The sequence below is a fragment of the Rhinichthys klamathensis genome, unplaced genomic scaffold (assembly GCF_029890125.1).
Source record: "Rhinichthys klamathensis goyatoka isolate OS25496 unplaced genomic scaffold, OSU_Roscu_1.1 h1tg000133l_1, whole genome shotgun sequence".
Taxonomy (NCBI): Eukaryota; Metazoa; Chordata; class Actinopteri; order Cypriniformes; family Leuciscidae; genus Rhinichthys; species Rhinichthys klamathensis.
In genome coordinates, this window is record NW_026606668.1 from 1,271,163 (window position 1) to 1,290,365 (window position 19,203).

The following is a 19,203-nucleotide window of genomic DNA, read 5'->3' on the forward strand; positions in this document are numbered from 1 at the left end:
CAGTCCACAATAAGTAGCAGGTGAGGGTGTCGTGACTGGGTGTAAAAGGAGCTTCTCTGTCTTTGCCAGCAAAGATGGGTCATGACTCATGGCTCACCACTTTGTCCCAAATTTCATGAGAGAATTGTCAAACAATTCAAAAATCACATTTCTCAATGCAAAATTGCAAAGAATTTTTGTCTTTCACTATCTACCATACATAATATTCTGAAAAGATTCAGGGAATCCAGAGAAATCCCAGTACAAGTAGGGCAAGGCAGGAACACCTGACCTTTGAGCCCTCTGATGGCACTGCATGAGTGTTACATACCTAAAATACTAAGGGACATAACAATGAGAAACCATAATGCGGTGTATATTTATAAGCAATAGGCTGAAATGCAAGACGTCAAACAAACCGCATAAAAACACAATATGTTCCATGTAATCAATGCAAAAAAACAAACAAATAAACAACAACTGCGTTAACATCTTGACTACACTAATTAAAAGTGTCTCAAATAAGTTTTGTATACTCAACTTTAAAACATTTATGTATCTCAATCCGTTTAAGTCACTGCTTCGGGGTCCAAAAGCTCCATCAGATGCCAAACAACAAAGCAAACAACAAATATTGGTGTCCAGGACGCCGTGAGCCTGGATACTGCATGTACAGTTTATAAGAGCTTAGCTTAAATGTGTGATATGAATCAACAATGCTCATAAACAGCTGTTGAATATTCTCACTAGAAGCAAGCTTGGACCCGGAAACTGTTTTCCATACATCCGGACTAAGGTGCAGTCACATTTACTGTTGTTCTGTGAATTTTCACAGGTGAATTCCAGTCATTTTAAACAGAATCAGGAATTTTGTTAGAAGTCCAAAAAATTCACTATGGGTCTAAGTTGGTCACTCGAATTCGCCAGACTGACCAACAGAAAGCTGCGTGAAAGTGACTTTGTGTGAGCTGTGATTCAAACATCATTACACTGTTGACAGTGGACCTTTTTGCCCATGCAATTTCACTGAAATTTTATAAATGTGACCACTGCAACATAAATGCAATTAATATAAATAAAATACTCATAAGGGACATTTGAGGTCATTAAGGAGTCAGAAAAAGTGAAAAGGTGCAGCAGCTTTGTTTTCTGCCAGGCTTTTACATAGATGGGCCTATTTGTGGGCTTAGCAAATTTATCCGTGCAGCTTTTATTGGGAAATTATTGGAGCGTTGGAGTGGGAAAAGAAGCACTGATGCATGATACACCACAAAAATCTTCAGCTTTTAGTTTTATAGTTCATTGAAAAAAAAAAAAAACTTTGAATATATTGTAAATAGTGTCAAATGAATTCTAATTTACTATTTTAGATAAACTTTATAACTTTAATGAACTTATAGAAACAAATACTTTACATAAAATAAATATAAAATTACTAGAGGTGTAACAATACCGTGTCACAATATATCGCAATACAAAAATGCAACAATATGTATCGTGGATAATTCACCCAAAATAAAAAAATTCACGTTTTCAGACTTTTAGTGTCAGTACTACATTAAACTATATAATGTTGAATATAATATTAATGCAATGGGGTTATTTGTGGGTCCTGATAATGCCAAATGTCTGATGTTAACAGTAAAGTAGAGTATGTGGCCTACATTATTTTAAATATATCTAGTCAGTGAAAGAGCGCAAGCATATTCGTCTTAAATAATTCTGTATTTTCAGCTTCAGAATCATGAAAATGTTTATTCTGGTGTCACTATTGTCCTGTGCTTTGGGTTTCCAGCACCAAGTCCAAGCCATTTTGTTTTGTTTTTTGAAATATTGCAGTATTCATTATAAATGATTTATCTTGCTGCAACATTGATAAACATCTGGATGAAAGTAGACAACTAAACCCTCTAGCCATGAGAAGTTAAGACAGTTATATCCCTGTGGCTCTCTGACTAACTATTCAAAGTGTACTATTTCATAATATTTTTTAAAAAGATGTTCTTGTCCGCATCTACGCTTTCACTCAACACAATTGATCGATAGATAGATGTTGGAAAAACAAAACCGTAAAAGACCTGAGAGCAACCTGAGGACCATGTTTGTTAAAAAAGGATGTTGTTCTGTCAAGGAGTTTACTGATATCATTTGTTGTTTTTACCCAGGAGAAAAAACTTTACACTAAAGCATAAATCCATGATACATTTTCCTCTTAAAATCATTGAGAACATCAAGATGTTTTATTTTAGAAGTTAAAACATTTTATTACAAATATTAAATGTTATTGTCTTGTGGGTTTATTCTGGCAACTAGAAACATATGCATTTTGATGTGAACTTTTTACCCGCTAAAATATTTATTGTAATGCAAGTTAATCGTGGGGAAAAAAACACTGGTTTGTTATAATTTTAAGTTATTAAGGTATAATACCTAATTGAGTGGTGTAACCACAAATTAAAATGTATATTCCTTTTCAATGTTTGTAAAGTATCTTTAGTTTTAATCGCATTTTTAGAACGTTTGGGGAGTATAGGTTTGAGTGCAGACAAGATCGCATTTTGTAGATTCGGAAAGTGATTGTGTGTGTACTCTTCATCTGGAGGTTTCTTTTAATCAATAGTTTCATGCTGTTTAAGCAAATGGATCTTGTTTATTATTAAAAATAATAATTTATTATGAATAATGTATCCCTGCACATTATAATTTTATTTAAATTAATGTACCCAGTCGTAGGCTACCAAAGGCCGCAAGTCTGAGAAACGCCTAGGCTAGGCTTCAACTGCATTGAAGACACACAGGACCACTCCCACCACCACCATAATGCAATGTGTACATTGTGCAGCAGGGATGATTTTTTCTCTCTCGAAATAATCAAGGCTTTAAATATTGCAGGGGTATAAGACAGGGGTACCCAACTCTGGCCCTCGACAATCACTTTCCTGCAAAGGTTTTTTTTTTTTTGTCACTCCACCCCTAATCAAACACCTGACTGACTAGAAATTTACTAGAAAGATTATAGATATATATAGGTAGGTGAGTTTCACCAAGCTTGTAGCAATGTGTATATTGTTTGATTTGTAGAAAATATTAACATTTCCTAGTAGGCCTCTCTGTGGCAGCAGAAACTGTTTCTTCATCCCCATCGTCCTGTGAAGATGAGCATTTGATTGAACACATTTTATAATACTATTTGTCATAATTTTTGGTGTATTGAGTATTTACAACTGCCTGGGGTTCTGTTGGGACAGGAGGCTCCAAAAGACAGATATTACCATCAGAATCGGGTGGGAGCAACAAAAAACCCAAACCCAAAGTAAAATATATGGAAATATCAAAAACAGCCTATATAAAAAATAACACAAATGTAGACCTCTTATACATTTTATGAAGGCATTTGAATCTTCGAGAGTGACTGGCTCTGATGAAGTCCCTCCAGGAATTCCCTCAGCCATTGGCCTTCCAGCATTCAGGCTCAGGGCCATCTCCATCTCCTCTGCATCTCCATCTTCCTCTCCTCTGCATCTTCATCTCCATCTCCTGCATCTTCATCTCCATCTCCTCTGCATCTCCATCTCCTCTGCATCTCCATCTTCCTCTCCTCTGCATCTTCATCTCCATCTTTGTGAGCCTCTTCCTTCTTTCTGTTGGCTGAGTAGAAGTCAAATGAGAATGAACATTTAATTGTGTTAATTAGACCTATGTCAAAAATGCTGCTGCCCTGCTAAACACTGGATGCTATTTACTAGTTATTTAATATGTCAAATGTTTGTAAAGTCAGGTAGCCTACATCCATGATATGCTCAAGCCGTACCTGATTGAATTATGTTTTTAAATTTAATTTTCAGCTGCTGCCATGTTCTTTTAATGCCTGCAGGATTGCACCTACATGGAAATTAAAATTAGGTTGAATAACATACTGTTCTTCCAGTTTCACCTCTGATATTATAACAGTTGGGTAAGTTACTCTAAAATAGTTATTAATTACTAAATGACATCTTCAACAGTGTAACTTTTTTTTTTTCTTCAACTTTTTGTTTACATTTACATCCTTTAAATGAAATTAATACATGAGCATCATACTCAGAACACTACTCACTCTCAGGTTATATTTTTGACAGAATTTTTTTGTATATAAAGGGACTATATGGAAATTTGTTTGTGGTGCTCAAAGTGCAAAAAAACACATTTGAAAAACTCAACAGCAATGTCTCTTTCCAGAAATCATGCCCTGGTTTACTTAAGATAATCCAGACCTTATTGTGAGCAGTTTCATGTAGGAACTATCGGTTGAAAGAAAATAGTTACTACATGAAACTGCTCACAACGAATCTGTGGATGACTTGACAGAATACATTCAAAATGAGGAAGACATCAACATTACCTTGAACAATCAAGCGAGGGGTGCTATATACTTGGTAGCATCACGGTCCTTTCTACATCAGTGGCTGTGGCACAAGGCTGCGAAAATAAGAGTAGAATAAGATTCAACTGTTAATAATCTGTACCTATAGTAGCTATAGTCAATTTGCGAACAAATCTTCCCTTGGCCCCCATTGATTTATCTTAGATTAGGCAGTACACATTTGGTAAAGTTTAGAATGTGATCATGACAATGTGACAGGTTTGGACTGATGAGCAGTTGGCACCTGTATGAATGGTGAAGTGTAGAGTGAAGCACTTTGTGTGGTCAGAAAACTAGAAAGATGCAATTTAAGTACAGTCCTGTTACCATTTACAAAAAACAATAGGCCTAATGCTTATGTTAATGTGAGAGTGAAAATATACTTACATCAACATCAAGCACAATAGCATCCTTGGGCTCTTTGAAGTACGCCATCAGAAGGAGAAGAATGGATGTCGCCTTGTCTGAAGCCTCCGGTTCAAAACAAGCCAAAACATCTTTCACGCCTTGATGACCGTTGACTTCTTGGCAGAACTTCAGAATGGTGTTGAATTTGTTCTCCAGGGCCTCTCGAAACTTCACGAGGATGGAGACATCGGTCAGAAGAGTAAAGTGGGAACATATACCTGAAGATAATGGAGTAGAAGTGCTGCTGAATCTTTGTTGTAATTATATACAGGTGCTCTTTGGATGCTTCAGGTACATTATGTGTGTTGCATGGGTGGAATATAGCCTCAAAAACGAGCGAGTGGATTTTTGTCAGTATAGGCTCATTGTTCTCACTTTACTGTTCAAACAACTTATAACAGTGAATTTTACATAATATGACCCCTTTAACTCATTATTGTAACAAAACAAAAGAAAGATATTGTGGACAATGACCCTGAAGAAAGACCTGTATTTGTCGCAACCCGTCTGTTACATACATACTGCCATGTAAAATAAGGGATTTTTTATAGCTTTGGATTGTTTTTCAAAAGAGATGTGCATTTACATTTCAGATGATTGAGACTATACTCCACCCATGCAATGAACCATGTGCTTCACAAGATGGAATAGGGAAAAAATACCTCTTGGTGAAAAGAGAAAAGGCCATTCCTCCTTAACAACTGCAATGGATGGCGCAGGTACACTATTAAGAAAGCGTCGCTGGATGATATAGGTCTTCTCCATCAGAGGTTCAGGTCTCTCAGCACCACTCATGCCTTCCTCTGAGTAGATGTTGAGGAGATGACTTTTGATGCCATCTAATGATTCCTCAGTTTCGCCAAATGGAACTTCCACAGGACACCACCTTACACAGCCGTACTGATCTACAGGGCCTCTTGTCATGCCTCTGCCTTCATCTGGTACCTGACTGTGCGTCCTCTCTCTGCGTCGTCTCGCTAGAGTATTGTTCCTGGTTTTATATTCCACTCTAGTTTTTATTTGCTGCAGAAAAGAATGACAACCATCTCCAAGGATGTCTCCGTTTTTTGCAACGTCAGCAAAACATTTCGGATGGCTCCTTATAATGCTTCGAGCAATGTTGTGACCCATTGTTCTGTTTGGGTTAGGGTCATGATCCAACATCTGATCAACCACTGCCCTAACCATATCTTTTCTATCGCTTGGAGATGGTCTTGTTTGAGTTGTTAGTGCCTTTCGAATAGCTGCTGGCATCCTATCCCAGTTGACCTCGAAGGCTACATGCCATGGTCTGCCATGCAGCAAGGATGGAGACGAAATGGTGTCTTGAGTGCATGGGAAGTTGGAAGGAGTGTTTAAGGAGCTGGGGACAACGGTTGGAGTGACAGGAACCAGTTCCAGTTAAACTATTGCGAGTCCTACAAATAAGAGAACAGATTATTACATGAAGAGAGAGAGAAAGTACTCCATCTCTGTTTGATTATCGCTCTGAATCCAATCTGGATGTAGTCTTTGACAAAAAAAATATTTTCTGATTTTCGCTCTTTTTTTTTTAAAACTTAGCAGCGAAATCCTCAGTTCCCTTAAACTCCACTAATATTTCCTTTGTCCACTAATAATTTTTGACACAGAGGGTCTTTTATAAAGATATATTATTCAAAAAAGATTAAATATGACAATTAACTTTAGTATTTATTGTTTTTTGTTGTATAATCGCTAATAAAAAAAAAAATACTTTGGGCAAGAAATTGTTTACTTTGGGCAAGTAGATTTCTAACCCACTTGACCGACCGAGTAGATCCTATATTCATGCTATATTTACACTTATGTAATGCTGCCTTTCTTCAAAAAAAATTTTTTTTTACTTAATTTTATGCATTATATGCATTATATTTTTAACTTTATTTTTATTCTATTCTATTTTATTCAACTTGAGATTATTCAACTTTTCAATGGGAAAGTATCAAAAATATAGTTACCTTTAAAGCCATTCAGTAACTTTCGACACTGAATAGGTCGAAGGTATTTCTCTATATCTTTTTCTTGAACCAAAGCAAGGTCTTCCTTGTTTTCCACACCAAGCTCTTGCAACCCATACAGCAGTGAAGTCAGAGTTTCTTCAGAGAGACCAGATATGAATGACAGCACCATTTCTTTCATCATTACTTCATCCATTTTCTGAAAAAGAGAGTTTGAGCAGACATACAAACAATTCCATTTGTCAAATTACAATAGTTATATACACAATGTTTGAGCTTTATTACTGCAACAGACTGTACCTAAAAGAGTGGAACTATATATAACTCACTCATTATATATAACTCAATCATTCCTGACCAAACTAAAAGTTTCCAAGTTTACTGCACTTTTCAGTCACACTGTCCATTTTCCATGTTGATTACAAACAAATTATGTTTATTCACACTTTAATGTTACATGTAAGTTGTCCAACATTTCCACAACAGATATCAAAGAACACTATCCCTTTCCACTATATACTAACTGGGGGGAATACAATCAAACTATTTACACCTATATAGAAAACGTCTCAGTTACGTATGTAACCCTTGTTCCCTGAGTACAGGGAACGGAGACGTGTCGTCGGGGAGTTCCCTGACGAATTGGGATCACGCTAGGGAGACCAAGTGCCTTCGAGTGAATTAAAACGAGCCAATGAAAATTGGCATGCAAGATTGGCATTCCGCAACCCGCCTACCAACGCGGGTATAAAAGGCGGAAGTAAACATTGCGCAATGCTTTTCGCTGAGGAGCCGAACGGTGTCCAGTCCTCCGCGAAGGTACAGCAACATGGCGAAGGGACGACACTGTACTCAGGGAACGAGGGTTACATACGTAACCGAGACGTTCCCTTTCGTCCTGGGAACTCCAACGTGTCGTCGGGGAGTTCCCTGACGAATTGGGATCCCTAACAAAACGCCATGGTGCTGGCCCCTTCCAGCGCCCAGCTAAGCTACCCTAAGCAGTTTCAAAAATTACGGGAGCTAGCAAGGGAGTCACACTGCTGTTCCGCAAGACCCACACAGTGGATTGGAAAACACTGGGAAAGCGTGCCCAACCCATAAAAAGGGGAAGGGAACGCTGCGGAAGCCAGATGCCTGAAGAAGGCCTGGAATACACATATGTACTAGCCCAGGGGGATAGTGAAACATATGGCAGTCCCTGAGGTAGTCCCCTCCAAGGGGAGTGGGAGCGTACTCAACAGGGACGACAGAACGAGTCTGTCAAGGGGAAGACACGGCTGGACTGCACGTGGCATAATGGGTCACCGAAGAGACCACTGGACATAGCACCCAGTCTACACAACAACTCCCTTAGAGGTAGTAGACCTGGCGCCGGCGGTCCACCATGCCTGGCACCGAAGGGGTGATGGAGGAACTCACGAGGCTAACCAACGTAGGGCGCCAACGGAGCAAAAGACGCACGTATCCGGCTGAGGCACGGAGTGGCGTAGCAAGCCGACACAACCTATTCCCTCGCACCACTGGCCGTAGCGAGTACTCGGGAGGAAACAGGTTCCACACGTAGGCTATAGAACCTAGCGAACGTGTTCGGTGTCGCCCAGCCCGCAGCTCTACAAATGTCTGTCAGCGAGGCGCCTTGAGCCAACGCCCAGGAGGCGGCAACACCTCTCGTAGAGTGAGCACGCAACCTGGGAGGACAAGGCTCACCCGTAGCTTCATACGCTTGGGTGATAGCATCCACTAACCAGTGAGCTAACCTCTGCTTGGAGACGGCCTTCCCCTTCTGCTGGCCTCCGTAACAGACAAAGAGCTGATCTGAGGTCCTGAAGCTTTGCGTTCTGTCAGTGTAAACCCGCAGGGCGCGGACTGGACAGAGAAAAGCTAGGGCTGGGTCTGCCTCCTCCTGGGGCAGCGCTTGCAGGCTCACTACCTGATCCACGAAGGGAGTGGTAGGAAACTTGGGCACATATCCGAGCCGGGGTCTCAATATCACACGAGAAAAAGCCCGGCCCGAACTCTAGGCACGATTCGTCGAGCGAAAAAGCCTGCAGATACCCCGACACTCTTAAAAGAGGCCAATGCCAACAGGAGCGCTGTCTTAATGGACAGGATATTAAGCTCCACTGTCAGCAAGGGCTCAAAGGGAGGACTTTGAAGAGCTCTCAGTACCAGAGCTAGGTCCCAAGAGGGTACAGAGTGCAAAACACGAGGTGGATTTAACTTCCTAGCACCCTTGAGGAATCTGATGATCAGGTCGTGCTTCCCCACGGACTTACCTTCTACTACATCGTGATGTGCGGCAACATACACTTTGAGGGTGGAGGGAGACAGCTTTCGCTCCAACCCATCTTGTAGGAAGGAAAGCACGACTCTGATCGGGCAAGTTCGGGGGTCCTCCTGGTGGGAGGAACACCACTCGACGAATAGGTTCCACTTCAACGCATAGAGGCGCCTCGTAGAGGGGGCTCTAGCAGAAGTGATGGTGTTTACCACTGCCTGTGGTAGATCACCTAGAACCTCCGCGTCCCGTCCAGGGACCAGACATGGAGTTTCCAGAGGTCTGGACGCGGGTGCCATAGAGTGCCCCGTCTCTGAGAAAGGAGGTCCTTCCTCAGAGGAATCGGCCAAGGAGGGGCTGTCGTGAGGAGCATGAGTTCCGTGAACCAAGTCCTGGTGGGCCAATACGGCGCCACTAACAGGACCTGCTCCTCGTCCTCCCTGACCTTGCACAGTGTCTGTGCAAGAAGGCTCACTGGGGGAAACGCATACTTGCGCAGGCCCCGGGGCCAGCTGTGAGCCAGGGCGTCCGTGCCGAGGGTCCCCTCGGACAGGGAGTAAAACCACTGGCAATGGGTCGCGTCCGGAGAGGCAAACAGGTCTACCTGTGCGACTCCGAAAACACTCCAGATCAGCTGAACCACCTGGGGATGGAGTCGCCATTCTCCTGGCAGGGGAGGCAACCGTGAAAGCTTGTCTGCCACACGGTTGAGCTCCCCTGGAACATGAGTGGCGCGAAGCGACCTCAGATGCTTCTGACTCCATAGGAGGAGGTGGGAGGTGAGTCGCGACATGCGGCGGGAGCGTAGACCACCTTGTCGGTTGATGTACGCAACGGTCGCAGTGCTGTCCGTAGGGACCAGTACGTGCTTGTCTTTAAGAAGCCCCTTGAGGCGGCACAAAGCCAAGCGTACTGCTTGCAATTCTAGGCAGTTGATATGCCAATGCAGCTGGGGCCCCGTCCACAGACCCAAGACTGCATGCCCTTTGTACGTGGCCCCCCACCCCATGGCAGAGGCATCTGTGAAAACCACAGCATGCCTGGAAACCTGGACTAGGGGCACTCCGGCCCGTATAAACGCAGGATCCGACCACGGGGAGAAGGTTTGGCGACAGTGCAGGGTTACTTTGACCCGGAACGTGCCGCTCTGCCACGCCCACCTCGGGACTCGATCGTGAAGCCAGTGCTGGAGCAGTCTCATATGTAACAGGCCGAGCGGCGTTACTGCGGCTGCCATATGCCCCAGGAGCCTCTTAAATTGTTTCAGTGGAACCGCTGTCCTGCTTTGAAAAGACCTGAGGCAGGTGAGCACTGACTGGATGCACTCCTCCGTGAGGCGCGCAGTCTGGGCGACCGAGTCCAACTCCATACCGAGATAAGAGATCCTCTGCACGGGGCAGAGTTTGCTCTTGTCCGAGTTGACCTGAAGCCCCAACCGGCTGAGGTGCCGAAGCACCATGTCCCTGTCATCGCACAACACATCTCGCGAGTGAGCCAGAATGAGCCAGTTGTCGAGATAGTTGAGAATGCGAACGCCTTGTTCTCTCATGGGAACAATGGCCGCCTCCGCGACTTTCGTGAAGACGCGGGGCGACAGGGCCAGCCCGAAGGTTAGGACTTTGTACTGATATGCTCGACCCTCGAAAGCAAACCGTAGAAATGGTCTGTGTCGAGGAAGAATCGAGACGTGAAAGTACGCGTCCTTCAGGTCGATCGCTGCAAACCAATCCTGGGGACGGATGCATTCAAAAATGCGCTTCTGCGTGAGCATTTTGAACGGGAGTTTGTGCAGGGCCCGATTCAAAACTCGCAGGTCCAGGATTGATCGTAACCCACCGCCTTTCTTGGGTACAATAAAGTAGGGGCTGTAAAACCCGGACCTCATCTCGGCAGGACGGACCGGCTCGATCGCGTCCTTCGCCAGCAGGACATCGATCTCTTTCCGCAGGACAGGGGCATCCACTGACCACGGGTGAAGTGGATGCCCCTGAACCTGGGAGGCCGGCGTGCAAACTGAATTGCATAGCCGAACCGAATGGTGCGGACGAGCCATCGAGACGGACCCGGAAGCGCTAGCCAGGCTTCCAGGTACCGAGCCAATAAGCCCACCCGAACCACCGGCGTACCCGCGGAGGGGCAGCGAGGTGGAAGGCCGGGACCCGGCTCCAGTGGCAATGTAGCCACTGGAAGCGGGGTCTGAAGCACCAAAATGCTTCCATCCTGCCAAAATTCTTCACACACATCCAGGCCCTTTAGAACAGTCCAGGAAAGTGTGGCTGTTAAGTCTGAATCTTCAGCATGAGAACACACCATTATAGTAGGAACTCAGCATCATTTTCAGAGTATAACCGCCCTCTCTCCGATGTAGCGATCGACATCTGTCCTCCCTGGGGCCCCGAATGAAATGCCTGGTCCCTCATGAGAAGGACCAGAAACCCATCCGAAAGCCTCGACGGCACATGGCACGCTGAGCGGCTCCAGCCTTTACGAGAAAGGGGAGACGAACAACGTGCCGACGTGGTCATGCACTCCTGAGAGAACATGAACCACCCACGAACGCAGTCTCAACACACTGATTAGGCATGTGAAACCGTGATCGTGGCCGTCAACCAGGCATGCAAGATAGTGAACGTGGCCATCGCTTCGATGACACGCGGCACGCTAGACGCTCAAGCCTTCAGGCAGGCGAACAACGTGCCGACGTGGTCATGCTCTCATAAGAAAGCATAAACCACCCACGAACACAGTCTCAGCATGTTTGCGATGCACTAGAGGAGTGAGTGGTTCGTGCTCACTGAAACCCTCAGATCACCAATGTTATTCGCCAAAGCAGCCCTCTTCGGGTGCACCAGAAGAGAAACTAGATCGGGAAATAAGCAAAGGGACTCACCTCATAGAGAAAAGGACACGATCTTCACTCGTGTTGCTCTTTCAGGAAGAAAGTACTCTCTCTATCGTGCTGAAGCACACAGGGACCCACAGCGGGGAAACTGCAAGCCCGCTGTGCGCACTCAACCGTTTACCAGCTGTGAAAACAGCTTTTGAATTAACAGCATATAGACGCAGCCGGCAGACAGGAAACCGCGCGGTCGCTGAAACGCCATCTCACCAACACAGAGAGATCCCCTCCCGAAACAGCAGACTCGTAGTCGTAAGAAAAATACAATCTTAAAGCTCACTCACTCAGAGAGGACACAATCGGACGGCTCCGAAGCTAAAAGCATTGCGCAATGTTTACTTCTGCCTTTTATACCCGCGTTGGTAGGCGGGTTGCGGAATGCAAATCTTGCATGCCAATTTTCATTGGCTCGTTTTAATTCACTCGAAGGCAATTGGTCTCCCTAGCGTGATCCCAATTCGTCAGGGAACTCCCTGACGACACGTTGGAGTTCCCAGGACGAAAGGGAAACACATTTAGTAAGCAAAACATTGTCGCAAGTAATTGACAAAAGGAATGTATGAATTATTGAATCTGGATGTAATGAACTAGGATATTTAAGAACCAAATAACAGTTTAGACAAAATATACCATTGAAATAGTTGGATTTAATACAGACAGGGATGGTATCATTTTCTTTTTTTCCTTTAGCATTTTTTTTTTCCTACACCTAAAAACCACCAGCTCTGGGCATAAAAACTTTAAATGTGTGATGAACTATAAAATAATGACTTTAAGCTTAAACAAGCTTAAAATATGAACAGTTTTACAATCAATTATTTATTTTTTTATCACTGTGATGAGAACATGTACTACAGAACATTTGGTTTAAAGCAGAATCTGTGCCATAGCTTAAAAAAAGTTATTAAAAAGGAACACCCAATAAGTTTACATCTTGTGTGTGCATTTCTACCTGCTTGCTCCACTCATCACATCAATTCCGGCTACCTCTGTTAAGTGCCAGTTCAAACTGCCTCTGGAAAAGAATGGTGGAGAGCAATTAGTGATATATCATACACTTTGTATGATGGAAGAGGATAATAGTCAAGCAAATCCTTTTGCTCGATGCAAACATAATCCTCTTGGGCTGTTCCTAATTCACAATAGACACCCATGTCGCTCAGCTTCACAAAAGTATGTTTCTGAGTCACAAAGTGCACAGACTCATTAAGAGCAATGATAAGATTAATCTTTCCCACAGTACTCTCAAGCAAAACACACATCCCCTTTCGGTATACTGTGCCTTTCACTGTGACTTCATTGCAAGCTACTGCAGACTGTGACTCAAAATTTTGACCAGCTACTGATGCCCTGATCCTGTCGTTGTAATCACTCACATAAAACTCTGTACCCTTATCAACATGCACATCTGAAGGAAAGAGTCTGCCTGCACTCAGGTAGGCTTGCAATAGTTGGTGTCTTTCTGCAAGAGTTTTGCAAATATTCTTAAAGTTGTGCAATTTCCTAGCACACTGCTTGAAGAAGGTGTGTTTGCTCTCGAACCGTAACATCCACAGGCGTATAAGTGGGCCAAAGTGAAGAATCAGCTCTGGGTAATGGCACAAATAGTGATGCTTGGGTTTTAACGGACTGGCAGGGAAAAGCCTTTGACGACTGAAGATATATTCTTCAATAAGGACTTTAAGATATGCCACTTGGCCTGCTGTAATGGCTGGTGCACAAACAAGCTCCACAATCTCTCTCAGCTGCAGAATGAGTTGCCATACTTCATTTTCAGAAGGATCTTTAATTCTGTCATCCACAAAAAGAGGTAGCAACCGAAGAAAGCACCAATTTTGAACTGCATGTCCACTTAATCGTTCACTACAAGGAGACATGTCTGCTGGTTTGCTGCTGGTATCATTTCCTTGATATTTGAATTGATTTTTACATCTGTTCAATTGTAAGTAGGTAAAGTGCTTCTCCTGAACCAAGTGACCAACAAACAAGGCAAGGTCAAAAGACACAATACCCTCAAACACGTCATGCCCCAGACATGGCGGGAGCCCTGGCTGGCAAACATGAAAATAATTAAGATGGTTAAAAGGAGAGTCCATCTTGATGCCGCATACTGTGGCAGTAGCACTGGTGTCTAAACCTTGCAAATGACTTTGATAGGATTGTGCAGTTCTTGAAGTCCCACACGTGTATGGTTCATTCATAAATGCATTTCTGTCGATCTCACAGTAGCGGCAGAAATGGGTTGCCCGACTAAAGTTTTTCGACAAATCCCCCAATGCAATGTGATCCCAGGTTGTCTCCTGAAATGGCAACTAAAGCTCCTTTTACAACTCTGCCATCATTTGTCAAAATACCTCCTTCCTCTAGAAGTTTGAGGTCACTGATCAATGGTTCAAAAACTTTGTTCATGCCAAAGTATTTAAAATCTTTCTTTCTCCCTACATAGGAGGACAAGTTGCATTTGATCCATTGTGGATCTATTGTGAGGCAAAATGTCAGTCAGGGTCATGTAAACAGCTAAAACCTTGTGTGTTTTTTTTCCCTGAACCAAGTGGATTCACAACCTCAAAATCATCTTGATATAGGATCACACCAACAGAGGAAGGCTCTGTTTTCAACAGCTGATTGCCCTTAAATCCCTCTCCATCTCTCACATCCTGGATTATATTTTCAGTAGCTGGTTGCAAATGTGTGGCGACATATTGTTCTCTTACAGACTCACTTTTGAACAGTGTAGCTAACGTCTCATGGATGGGAATATACTGGGAAAAGCACTCGTTACCATTTTCATCACTGCCCAAAAGAAAAGGCACAGGCTCAACATAGTTGAAACTGGTTTTAAAAAAACTCTTCCTTTTTTGGTCTGTACTCAAAATGCCCCTGTTACACATCTTAAGAAGATCTTCCCTATTCATTTCATCAATGATGTTGCTTATAGTGTCCTCTTGGATTCCAATTTCTTTCAGTTTCTTAGTTAAGATCATAAGGGAATGCGATAAGCCAATTTCATGGGCATTTTGAAAGTCCTCAATGATTGCCTGTATGGTACTGGCTGGTAGCAATAACTTTCCTTGTAATTTAAGATACAGAAGGGCAAGGTTTTGCAAATAGAGAGTTTCATCTACAGCAAATTGCCCCTCTGGCTCATTATCATCCACAACAGAAGTATCAGAACATGGCTGACTATGCAGACTATAGGCTCAGCAGGATCGGACACATCTAACAAGGTGTGATCTAGATTTCTATGTTTCCTTGAAAAATGTGAGGCTAAAGTGGATGCAACTGTAAAGCTGCAACCACAACCTCTGACTGGGCATTTGATTTCTAATCCCTCATGTATGTGTGACTTCAAATGCTTGATGAGGGAGCTTAAGGTGTCACATGTAACTGTACAAAACGGAGCAACACATTTTAAGGGAGTCTCAAATTGCTTGCAAGGTCGCACAGATGATCCAAGCCCTTTATGCTCTCTATACATATGAGTTTTCAAAATATTTGCTTTGCGATACATCCTAGAGCATTCAGGCACACCGCAATTTTACTTAAAGTTAGGAGCATTGCTATGCAGCTTTGAGTGCTGAATAAACTCAATGACAGTCTCAGACACATGCTCACACAAACTGAATTTACAGTTGAACATTGCGTTTCTTCAGTTGAGAAAAACTAAATACAGGGCTTTTTTAAACTAGCAATTTTGGATGTAGCTAGCAGATTGCCCTTATAACACCAACATACTGTATTTGGATCACCCACACCTAAATTACTAAACACTACTGAACGACACAAAAAGTAATGAACAATATATACAGATTAGTTAAAGATAAATATTTGTGAAAGATGTGAAATGTGAAGTGAAAATATAGAATCTATTAAGGACTACTCAGGTTCTTAACTTTAAAATGAACTGTGTAGTGTAGCTAGAAAACTAGGCTACTTCACCACCCTGTAGTGACAGTCACTACTGCTGTAAGGTAAGCTACTAGAAACTAAACTATACGGCTTGCATTTAAATTGTACATACAAACACCATTACTACCAGATGACGATTAAAAGACAATAATTACAAACGTATATTCTACAGATAGAAATCACTGCAATTACTTTGGACTGTCTAGTTATAATCAACATTAATGTTCTTGCAAAACACAGATGAGTGCACCTTGGTCAAAGTCTCTGACCTTGGTCTAACAGCGGGAAAACTGCCGCGCAAAACATTTATTTTGGCAGTGGAAAATTCCAGAGACAATAATTAAAAATATATTGACGCAAGCGCACTTCATTTTTCTGTTGACGAGACAGACAACGGTTGCTCCGTTTCACACAGACAGCAGGGAAGAATATTATAAAGTTACTAATTTGAGATGAATTTAATCCACCTTTGCCCAAATCCACAACACCATAATTTATCTAGTTGATAATAACTGTCATAATACCCACTATTAAGGCCCCATCTTACCTTATAACTTTATTTCTCGTCGGTCAACGTAGAAAAATGCTGTGGAAAAGAGAGAACGCTGTTAGAGTAACTAAGATAAGCTTTAAGCAAAGCTAAAGTTAAATGTTCGACGGTGTATCTAACCAGACGTCTCACAGTTACTAATTTAATACGGTATAATTAACACTACAACCAACTCGGCTGGTTCTTTCGCGGTCTTTGCACTTGGTGTGAAATAGTGACGTTTATATCTTTTTTTCTTTATTATTATTATTATTAGTAGTAGTATTACTATATCCCATCCAAATGGACTTTGCTTATAATAATAATAATAATTAATATAATTATTAATTATTATTATTATTATAAGCAAAGTCCATTTGGATGGGATATAGTAATACTACTACTACTAATAATAATAATAATATAATCTTTCTCTTTTTTGTAATTATTATTAATAAGCAAAGTCCATTTGGATGGGATATAATAATAATAATTATCATTATTACTAATTAGCCTATTACTAGTAATAATAATTATTATTATTAGTATGGCACTTTTAATAATAAAAAATATATACTAAAAGTCAAATGTTTTGGTGTAACTTCAGTTCGTAGGTATATCCATCAGATTTATTTAACAAAAACATGAACAAATACAAAATAAACAAAAACCAAAAAATGTATGTCATTCCAATTTTTTTTTATATATATACAGTATAGGCTATTTATTGTTGTTATTATTATTTTTTGCCATAACCCACCTCTCTCTATTTTTCCTCACATTGAAAAATCATGAGAACTCAAATATGGTCCTTGTGGATTTTTTATTTCAGCATGGTGAAAATAATATAATAATTGTATTTGCCCTGGTCTCCCATTTGCTCTTCCCCATTTAAGTTCATCATGCTAATCCTTGATATAATTAAATCATAAATAATATAGGCATATATATTTTATTAAAGTAAAACATTTTTAGTTTATAATTCATTTTTGTTACAGTTTTAATGGCAACAGGTAAAAAATAAATATATATATTATTAATATAAAAATTTATATTAAATCATGAATTTAAAACTCATTTTGAAGTTCTATGAATTGTGGCATTTTTATGATTTAAAGGTGCTCTATGTAACTTTTCTACTAAAATGAATCCTTTTTTTATTGCCTGTGTGTGAAGGGGTTGTAATCACACATTAAAATGATCCACTTGTCGAGTTGTGCTATTACCTCTGAAGGCCAGTATTCCTATTTCTATGTGAAGTCTCCGGGTCGGATTTACCGCGAAATCCAACGGATGTGACGTGCATGTGCGCTCCGGAGCCTCTCTCCTTATATACTGTCTATTGTAGACGGTCAGGGAGTTACGTCCGGTTAAAGGCGCACGTTTTTCGGCTTATATCTCAGTCAATCTTTGATCAATATTCCCAAGACTCTAATCGTTCGTAGTGCTGGACGGGGCCTTTCGAACGAGCCCACCCCCGAGGTCCAACTCGCCCGGCTCCCCGAGTTATAGCCGTTCGAAATCGGGGGTCCCAGCGAACGGCGATCCGGTAGGGGGCATCCCTGAGGCCCGCCACTCTAGCGTTCGGGTAAGGGTTCCCCTGGGACCTCCTCCCCCGAATTTGAGCTCTCTGGGTCTTTGCGTTCCAGAGATACGAGCGATTTTCTTCTGAGATCGTGACGTCACCGGCGTCCAAAATTTTGCAGCGCGCCCGATGGTTTTCTGCTAATATCTCCGCGAAAACACCACCAAAAACTATGGAACTTATATGGTTCTTTTCAGCTCGACTAGATGGTCCCAACGAGCTCGGTGCTCGCCGAATCCGTCTAGTATTCGCCGAGATATTTGCGTAATAGACGGTATTGTCTATGAGTTCGAGCACGAGCGCTCTTGTAAAATTTGGTTGCAATCTGAAACATCACCACTAGAGGCCGCTAAAAGTTACATAGAGCACCTTTAATGTAGCTAGCTACCTAATGCGCCATTTCTCAACCACAATCGGCCCAGCTACACACAGCCAAAACCTTGCCAGATCTGGCAACCGTTAATGGGCCAAAGCTGGCTCACTTCTGGTGTGCCGCTGCCAGTACACAGCCGAGTGAGCCGACACTCAGCCGCGATTGGCCCGATTCCGCTGGCTACCTAATATTCCATTAAAAATATACCTTTTAAAAATTGTATGTTAAATCCACTATTGTTTGATACATAATTGTTCTAGTCTATGCAGTATTTAATGCAATGACATCATATTTTACTTTATATTACAGAAGAATTAAGAGTAATCCTTTTAACTAAATTACAGTATTTAGATTACTTGGTAATTACACCCAACACTGTATAACAGTAATTAAAATGTAAACTTACGCATTGATTCGAGCAACTATTTTCTCCCAAACTAACTCTCTAGATCGCCGCTGCTGCCGTGTTGCTAAAACATTTTTTTTGCGTACTGCTGGTGAGAAATATACAGACCTCTTTTTGTCTGGCGCTGTTACCATGGTGACTCATAATATCTGCGCTCCATTGATAATGGCTTTTTATAGTTGTGGTGCACGCGCAGAGTCAGTATAGAGTTGATTGAACTTACTCATTTCAGCTGTTCTGTAACCGAAAACTCAGACTTTCCCATCTCAGGGTAAGTCAACTCAGAGCTCAAGTTTTAACTCGGAGTTGGTTGAACCTCCTTATTGAAACGGGCCCCTGTTCATGTGGCAGAATGTGTGTGTATAGAAGCCATCTACCCAGCAGAGGGCGATATTGTAGCACAATAGCCAAGCGCAAGGGCTTCGAGTTAGTGTAGTTCCAACAATCTCTAGA

General features: G+C 42.1%; 1 pseudogene; it reads right to left on the minus strand.

Moving 5' to 3' along the window:
* Positions 1–3,820: 3,820 nt before the first annotated feature.
* Positions 3,821–13,182, minus strand: LOC130089443 (uncharacterized; annotated as a pseudogene).
* Between the last annotated feature and the right edge of the window lie 6,021 nt (positions 13,183–19,203).